A 10,075-nucleotide genomic window follows, 5' to 3' on the forward strand; every position below is an offset into this window, starting at 1 on the left:
TTTTCCAGCGGTTTGGAAGCTTCTTAATTAGTGCAGCATCGCCAAATCCCAGCACACCTAGCTGATAGGAGAGCACTGCCCAGACATGGGAAAAGGAAGAAAGGAAAAAGCTGTCGTTAGGTTAGCATGTTCCATTTTCCTCTCAAATTTTTTGTTTAAAACTTTAATTAAAAGAAAAGAAAAATGATGTGTTCTCACTTTGTTTCCCCCAAAGTCATGGCCAGGAAGCTTCTTGAAAACCAGAGTGTGCTTAATATATTTAGCATTAAGAAAGAGAACTTGTAAAAAAAAAAAATTTTAACTCTGCCTTACCTCCAAACCAATGACTGATTAAAAGAGAAAAACGTTTTTTATTGCCGCAGGTAAGTAAAATCAGTAGAAAGCGCCGTCTTCTTTCTATAAAAAGATTCTTCTTGGATGGCGTATTAGATAAAGATGCTAATCATGACTTAAAGACAATAGAATAATGGGGAAGCTAAGAGATGTTTTATTGCCTTAGACTTTGACAGCAAATTTGGATGAACACATTATGGGAATTCTGGGCATTTGAAGAGTATGAATTCCTCTGTAATGTATGAATTACTCTGATGTGTCTACCCTGGCACCAGTCATATATCCCTGTGGGACTGCATGATATATTTCTTTATAACACTATGCGTGTGTGTGGCATTTCTATAGTAAATGTCATGGTGCTGCTTTGCGTCTCACTCTCCCTGAAGGTGCAAATCTAAAAGCCACCATTTTCATTACCTTGGCAGTTTGCACATGGGAAAGATGTACAGAAGCCATTGGCAAACCTGTCTCTTCTTCCCGTTTGTTATCATTAGCTGCCACAAGTGATATCCATTCCGGCTTTTGCAGCAAATGAACCCTCCTTCTAAAAGTGCAGCCTTTACCCCAAAGGGCTTATCAGAACAGTTCCAAGTGCACCTACATTCCTTGCCACTATCCCTTTAAGTGGCAGTCTACAGCCACCAATTGGTCTCTGTCTATAGGAAACTGAGATACTCTGGGTAAAAAAAAAAAAAAAAAAAAGATGGAGAAAGAGCAAAAGAGAAAGAGAGAAAGGAAGAGGGAAGGAAGAAAGGAAGGAAGGAAAGGAAGGAGGGAGGAAGGAAAAGACTGCATTGAAAGGGGCATAGATCCTCTTTCAAATTTAAAATTAATGGTGGTGTCATCCAAATCCCAAAGACAACCTTGGCTGAAAATAAAGGGAGAAAAATGTGTGCTTGGCTCTGTTTATGACACCTTTCAAGGGGAAGAAGGTAAAGGGACTCAAAGAGCAATAGTTAACTCATGGCCTGTCTCAGGCTCAGTTAGACATAAGGCTGTCTCATCTCTTACTCTTTAAAATAAAATATGTAACCTAATGAGATTCAAAGGGAGCCAAGACTGGGTCAGAGAAATTTTCTTTATTTCCTCTTGAAACTGAGATGCTACATTCTCACTGAAAAAAAAAAAAAAAAAATGGATTCAATTTCCAAAGTTACTTCAAGAGAAATTATATAACCCATCTCCCTAAAAATAAAAACAAAAAGGCCCCAGAGAAAAGGAATTATGATGCCAACCATTGGCGGAGGGTTGAAGTTATCCCATAAATTTTTGAGTGTTTTGCTTTATAAAAGGCACCGGGCTCCACATTTTACACTTGATAAAGATAAGGAATTCTACTACCAAGGAGCTTACAGTCTGGCAAGCGAGATAAAGCCTGTTTATAAATGACGGCAGTGCAAGGTGGGAAGCGAACTAAGAGGAAGTGATAAACTGGCATGGAAGTTTAAAGGAAAGAGAGATTAAGCTTCATGGAGGAGGTGGCCCGAGAACGGAGCCCTAAAGACTGGGAGGCTTTCGTGGGGGAAAGGCAATCTGGGACAGCAGGGAGTGACAGCAGGGAGACAGGGGGCTTGTAAAGAGAATGGGGAGCAGTCATTCAACCGGTTCTCACTGTAGGCTAAGCAGGAGCTGTTCTGAAGGCTTGGCGATAATGGGGATGGAAGGATTCACCCCGGAATAGCAACAGGAAGTTTGCCATGGAGTAAGGTCCTAATTTTCCTTTGAAACAACCAGACCTCATTTCTTTAGAATGAAAATCATTTCTGCAGGTCTGTTCAGTATTAACTCTGACACTTGAGGAGTACACCATCTCCACCCTCATCTCCTTGACTGGGCTGCAGGTGATACAGTAGATAATACACACATGAATCATTGTTTCTCAACCTCTTTAGCAATGGTTACGTGATTCTTCTTGGGATGCTATTTTTAACTATTTTTAAAAGCTCTGGAGATGTCAGAGATCATATAAACCAAATCCCAGTGCTTTCCGTTTAAAAAAGAAATCTGAAGGCTAAGCGGTAAATGACTTGCCCAGGGTCACGCCGCTAGTTAATGGCATAAACTATTTAAACAGAATTCCTCTGGCTCCCTGAACAGCATGCTTTCCATTACAAATGTGTTGCCTTCTTGCCTTATGAGTCATATGAATTACAGGAAAGGACCACTGGATGTTTCAGATATGATGCAAATTAACGTTACAGAGTTAGCGCAATAGGAACTCAAATATTTATTGAACTGAACTGGCACCAATAATGCAAGTTGTAATGCCATAAAAAGCAAACAGCAACTTAGCTCACCAGTTGAACAGTGTATTTATTCTTAGGTCATTGGGATAAAATGTTGAAGAACTGCATTCTCTTCTGAGCTTTCCAACTGGTTTGCTTAGTTTCTCCATCTTTCTGAGAGGAATAGCCACCTCTATGTTCTGCTAGTCAGCTCTAAAGTGATTCCGGATAGTCAGAGGCTTTGAAATTATTTTTTCAGTGAGGTAAGGAGGTTTAGGGAGGACAATGACAAAAGCCTCATTTTAATGATATCAGTCCAATTTATTTAAAAGATCACTGTTAAAACGGAATTAAATCATTAACCTGATCTTTTCTCCATTGTTTGTAACTATGTGTTTCTTTTCAAATGTCTGTACCCATTACAGAGTGGGTCCAGTTCTAAAAGAGGGCAATTTGATGAGGATGATAGGGCCAAGTCATTTTAAACACAGATGCATCAAAATGGGTCTCTCAAATGGCAAAAATGATTTTTTTAAGGTATGAGCGAATATTATAATAAAGCACCCTTCATACCTTCCCTGACTCTGACTCATCCCTGATCCCACCCCAACTTCAAGGTTGAAGTACAACATGAATAATGGGGTAAGGATTGCCTTTTTCACATAGTCCTTGTTCATTTAAATGCCCATGGGCCAAAACAGTGATGTTGGAGTGCCACTTATTCTCCAGTTCTACAATTAAAACAAAAGCACCCATTTTTTCAACTTAAAATACAAATTTCCACCAAAACATATAAAATATTTCCAGGTACTAATTCATTGTCAGAGCATCACCAAATTAATAAGTCATTTTGGAAGTAATAAAAGCCAGATACAAGTTTGACTCTATTGCTAGGTAGGCACCAATGGTGCTCTTTTATAGAAAATTACTTTTGAGAAAGGCCCTCTTCTCTACATGCCAGTCCCTCTCCCACCTAAATCTGCCTAGTAGCCAGTTTCACTGGCACCAAATCTTCAACCTTATCTGACTATCCGTAGAATAAGGCAATAGAGAGACTCTCAGGACCAACCCAGGGCACCAAAATACTAAGCAAAACCTTGTTCCTATTGTTTTAGGTTTTACCAGCTTTCTGACAAAACTTTAAATCAGTCTTATTGGGGGTAAGCATCAACAGAGCGTAGAAAATCACCATTTCTTCAGAACTCATATTCAAGATTATCTATAGGCTCAGAGAGAGACAGTTCAACATACCTACTGTCAAAGTCTCCCAGCTGCTGAAACCACACAATGGGGTGGCATAACCATAGGAATTTATTGGCTCAGGTTTTTAGCAGCTAGAAGGCTTGCTCTCACCCCATATCTCTTGGCTAGTCAGTAATCATTGGGGTTCCTTGGCTTTGCCCTCTCCTTTCACTTGTGGGTTCTGCTACTTCTGGGTTCCAGCTCCTCCCATGGTGTTTTCACTTTATTATTGAATTTCTTCTGCTTATAAAGTTTCCAGTAATCCTGATTAAGACCCAACCTCCTTAAATTGGGCCACACTTTAACTGAAAATGACATCTGCATGAAATCCTATTTACAATGGGTTCACACCCACAAAAATGCGGATTAAGACCAAGAATGTATCTAAACTTGGGATACATAACTGAAGCTACCACACTTACTAAGAACATATACTATGACGATACTATTAATATTTAACCTCCTCTGGCAAAAACCCCAGGTTATTCTCCCAGATCAGTTCTTCCTGTCTTCCTCAAAATAGAACCCCTAACTGGTGCTTGTACATACGGCTTATCAGCAACCAAGACGGCTCCTCTCAGGCTTTCTTCCATATGGAGTGATCTCACAACTAAATCCAGCCAATGGGCTAAAAATGCTCTGTATCTTTACAGGAGGGCCCGGCTCTTCCTCCCTGCCTCCCTTTTGATGGTTGGAATACAAGCATGATGATGTGACTAGAGTTCCAGCAACCACCAGAGGTGACCTTGGCAAGAAAGCTGAGGGGACCTGGCAGAGCAAGAAGAGAGACAACTAGACTCTGACACCAAGAAGTGCACTATGAGCCCAGCATCGAAGGCCTCCCGCTTTCCTACCTGAGGGGAAAAGTAGTGCCTATCTCCTTTGAACCCATTGTTTGTGTGTGTGTGTGTGTTTGCTTTTTCCTGTTATTTGCAGCTAAACTTAAAAAACTTCTGAAATATTTAGAACATTCTGTAGACAAGGGAAAAGTGCTCCATAAATAGCTAAATAAGTGAGTGATGAGTGAATGAATGAATGAATGAAGCACTGGCAGGCCAAGGAGCAGATCTAGGATCTCAATTTACCTGTAATCCCTGTTGATACATGTATCATATGAGTTTTAGGAAATTTAGAAGAGCTTACAATATTCTTTTTTTTTTAAATAAATTTATATTTTCTTCTTCATTATCATTCATGTATGATCCTTGGTGCAAAAGTAGGATATGCAAATTCTTGAAGAAAGAAAAGATTATGCTGTTTTATAACCTTACTATAGAGCCTGGCTTTGTGCTAAACAATTTACCTTCAATTCTCTGAACAAGTTTATGAGATAGGCACTATTAACCCCATTTTACATCTGAGTAAACTTAGAACAAAAGGGTAAATAAATTGTTCAAATCATGCAGCAAGGAATTAGGTAAGCTAGAATCAGAGTCCAGCTAGGCTGTCTCCAGACTCCAGAACTCGTGTTCTATTGATTAGGCTCTTGTGAATGCTTTTGTCCATAATTTTTCTTTGACGGCATCATTTTTAATAATTTTATAAGAGTCCCTTGTATGAAGGTAGTGTAATTTTCTTAAATATCTCCCAACTAAGTTGTTTCCAGTTGTCTTTTCACTGCTATAAAGGATAAATTCCTAAGAATTTTAATTGGCAATCCAAAGGCCTGTACATTAAGGCTTTTGAGTCATATGGCCATATATATTAGTATGCATTCTTTTTTTCCCCCTGCAGTAGGCAAGGGAGTTAAGAGTTTATTGAGAAGTGAGAGAAAAAAGTACACACCCCAGACACAGATACAGATATATTACAGGGTGAGATGTGCCAGTGCATTTTTTTCTTTTTAAGGAGGAACTGGGAATTGAACCTGGGATCTCGTACATGGGAAGCAGGTGCTCAACCACAGAACTGTACCAGTTTTCCAAGTATGCATTCTCTCTCTTTTTTTTTTTTAACTTTATTCAGCATTCTCCATGGTCAACAAGGACAATTCCAGGTCATTCTTTTTTTAAATTTATTTCCCCCATACCCTACCCCCCGCCCTACCCCTTGCGCTCATTGTCTGCTCTCTGTGTCCATTCGCTGTACATTCTTCTGTGTCTGCTTGTCTTCTCTTCTCATCTTCTCTTTAGGAGGCATTAGGAACCTATCCTGGGACTTCCAATGTGAGAGAGAGGAACTCAATCGCTTGAGCCACCTCAGCTCCCTGGTTTGTTGTGTCTCTTACTGTCTCTCCTCTGTCTCTTTTGCTGTTGTTGTTGTGTCATCTTGTTGCACCAGCTCTCCATGTGGGGCAGCTCTCCCTGTGACCCAGGTTGCTTTCACCAGGAGACCCTGGGAACTCAACCTGGGCTGCTCCATAAGTAGACGGGAGCCCAATCATGTGAGCCACATCTGCTTCCCCAAGTATGCATTCTTAATCAGTGTTTGTTTCCAAGTTGGTCTTAAAAATTTTGCACGCTATCCTGATGCACTTACTCAAAAAGAGAGCAAGTCGTTAGAATCTCCGAACTATTTCTCAGAGTTCTCTTAATAGATGTTTTATATGGTGAGGTTATATAATTAAAATGAGACTTCTTAAAAATAAAATACATCCCATTGACTTTCTAGACTTCATTGATTGTGAGGTATAAATATTTATTTAGGGAAATCTTAAAACAATGGTGACTTATTTGACCACTATCAGCTTCCTGACATAATAACAAATGTCTGTAATCTGGAAGGTAACCAGTTCCTCCCAGGTTTTATCTCAATCTCTTCCTAAAAGCAGCCTCTTTCAACTTGAATTCTGAGTGGTTTTTCTTTCTCCAAGCCATACTTTCCAGTATCTCTCATCAAAAAAGACAGTAATCACACTAATGAACAATCCTAAACTTCCTCAGAAGGCAGCAAAATAATCAATTCAAATGCCCAAGATTTATTTCATCAAAAATATCCATCAACCCTAGCTTAATTTATAGTAGTTTACTACCAATTGGATTAGTTACTGGTCACTATGGAATGAATAAAAGTAATTTCATTAATGTGGGAAGCATTCAAAAGGAATTCTTTAAACTAATCCAATGACTTAATATTTAGTCCTAATACTGCCACTTACCATTCTAATGATTTGAGACCGATTAATTTCCTCATCTATACAAGAGAGTCAGGTCAGACTGCTTGGCCAGGTTGGATGTGAAATCATTTTTTAAAGTGCTACACAAACAAAAGGCGACTATAAAGATCAGAGAGTTTTAGATATGAAAGAGTCCTCAGAAAGCATCTAATTCAACTCTTTCATTATGCAAAATAATCCAACGAGGTTCAAATAAACTAACTTGCCCAGAGCTATGGTGGACACAAATTTTATCCAGAACAGCAAGCACAGTTTTTTGGAAATATTCCTCAAAAATCATTATACTCCCCACATTGGTCCCACATACATATGGAACAACCAGGCAGATCATGTGACCCTATGATTAAACCAGTCTTAATCTTTCATCCCTCTGGCCACATTCACTGGTCCAAAGTTAGAAGTATAGCCCTAGTCTGACCCCAGTCTTTCTGTGGATTTTTCAAACATGAACTGAAGGGAAGTGTCTTTTCCTCTCTGATTGAAGTAAAGTTGTGAGGAGTGAGCAGGGCACTTCCAAATGCCATGCCCTGTACTCTGAAGAAACTTATCTGTGGATGAATGGAATAAATGTCCCAAGAAGAGTGAACTGAAAAAGTCATGACAAATCCTAAGTTCGGCATAAGACTCTCCTACTCCCACTCCAATGCATTCCCTGCTCTAAAAATTATAGAAACTATTGTGAAACACACATTTGGTTTTCCCAGTTTCCTCTGAAAAGGTAATATTGATTTACTATGAAGTACCTACTATTTTGACAAGCTTATACAAGTTACTGGAACTAGCTCTGAGCCTTCATTTCTTCCTCTGTAAAATGGAAATTCCAGTGCCACAGTCCTCATAGAACTGGTGAGGAGTGAGGAGCTAATGCATAGGAAGTACTTAGCCCTGGCCTGTCACGTGGTTGGCCCTCAGTAAATGTTGGCCAGCATAGTTATTTTATTGATATTAATAATTCTATGAAATTAATCAAGCGAACTTTTAAAAGTAGAAAATTTTGGGCAATAGAGTAGGAACAGACCGCAATGGAGGAAAGAGAGACTTTCTCAGTGGCTCAGGTCAGAGGGGATGGATATCAGCACACTGGAGCCTACCCTTATCTTTTTTTTTTTTTTTTTTTTTTTTTTTTTTTTAATTTTTTTATTTTTTATTGACTTTGTAATAATATTACATTAAAAATATATATGTGAGGTCCCATTCAACCCCACCCCCCCACCCCCCCCTCTCCCCCCCCCCCAACAACACTCGTTCCCATCATCATGACACATCCATTGGATTTGGTAAGTACATCTTTGGGCACCTCTGCACCTCATATACATTGGTTCACATCATGTCCCATACTCTCCTCTATTCCATCATGTAGGCCCTGTGAGGATTTACAATGTCCGGTGATTACCTCTGAAGCACCATCCAGGGCAGCTCCATGTCCTGAAGATGCCTCCACCTCTCATCTCTTCCTGCCTTTCCCCATACCCTTTGTCCATTATGTCCACTTTTCCCAATCCAATGCCACCTCTTCTATGTGGACACTGGATTGGTTGTGTCCATTGCACCTTTATGTCAAGAGGAGGCTCAGATTCCACCTGGATGCTGGATGCAATCCTCCCATTTTCAGTTGTAATCACTCTAGGCTCCATGGTGTGGTGGTTGTCCTTCTTCACCTCCATCTTAGCTGAGTGTGGTAAGTCCAATAAATCAGATTGTAGGTGCTGGAGTCTGTTGAGGCTCAGGATCTGGCTATCACATTGTCAGTCCAGAGATTCAAATCCCCTAAATATATCTTAAACCCCAACATTAACTGCACCTCCAGCACATTAGCATGAAAGTCTTATGAAGGGAGATCCCATCTGAGTCCAGATTCATCACACATAAACACCATTTCCAAAGAGGGGCCATCTGCCCTGGTAGTTAACCCCATCAGCCATGACCATAACTCCCATGGGTCTCTTTAGCCCTCAAAGGAACCAATATCTGGGGGTTGTATCTGCTTTATCTGTCTCTCTGACTCTGCTCAGTTGTGCATGAGGGCAAACCTTCTGCCAGCCTCCAGACTCTTTTTTAGAAACTCGTAGCCATATAAACTCATTTCTCCTTTCCATTTCCCCCTTACTTTAGGTCAAACAGCATTTTAAAGTCATGGTATTTTATGTAGACATGGATATTCTGCTGATCCGCATTGAACCTTCCGTATAAGGTCATTTTCCAGTTGCATCATCAGTTGCCTACCCTTATCTTCACAGTCCCTGTCAGCCTTTGCTATGCAAAACCAGCCATCCATCTGAAAGCCAACCAAGCCTGAAAATCCACATTTATTGAAAAACTACTGTGTGTTTAATAGGCACTTTATTCCCATTGATGATGCCATAATTTCTTTCTTTTCATTCTCATTGAAGCTGTCATAATGTCCACTATTCTATTTTGAGACATATTTTCTAAGACACAAAGGCCGTAATTTATATTAAGCCATTTAAAGGTATATATTTTATTTATGTAAACAGGAAGGAGTGGGGAGAAGCCAACACCTTTACTGGATATGTTAACTGATGTGGGGGAAAAAAATCAATTCCAAATGGAGGACCTGGCTCCATTGCATTTCTCATCCCCAGTGAGGTTTTTGATGGAAATAATGGCTGGGCATTAGCTATTGTAGCACGGACAGATGCTGCTAAATGGACTCCAGACAAAACAAGCAGGTGAAAGGCAGTCTATTTATGGGTCACTTTTTCTTTGCTGCTATAAATAGCTTGTCCTTTGGGCATCATAATAGGTATTTGCTCTGTATTACATGCGAATGTGCTACTTTTTGCCCTTCAACATCTGGAGATGCTGTTCAGTATAAGCATTAATTTACCCCCAGATCTGCTCAAGATGAGAAGGTGCTTCTTGGTTCTGAAGTGGACCACTGGGTTTACTGCTCTATTCTTCCAAGTAGTCAATTCCCTAGAGGGCAAAAGAGTGGGCTTGAAAAACTTAGAAAAGTGGAAAGTTGAATTTTCAACAACTTTTTCTTAAGTTAGTGCAGTCATTACTTCCCCTTAGGGTTTGGAAAATAATTCTTTTGGTGTCTAAGTCACCTTTGAAAGCAAAATTCTTTCAGGTCACAGAGTTTCTAAAGATAAATACTTTATCATACAACCTAGTAAAATAATAGAATATTTCAATA

Source organism: Dasypus novemcinctus, chromosome 5 (genome assembly GCF_030445035.2).
Source record: "Dasypus novemcinctus isolate mDasNov1 chromosome 5, mDasNov1.1.hap2, whole genome shotgun sequence".
In the NCBI taxonomy this organism is placed as follows: domain Eukaryota; kingdom Metazoa; phylum Chordata; class Mammalia; order Cingulata; family Dasypodidae; genus Dasypus; species Dasypus novemcinctus.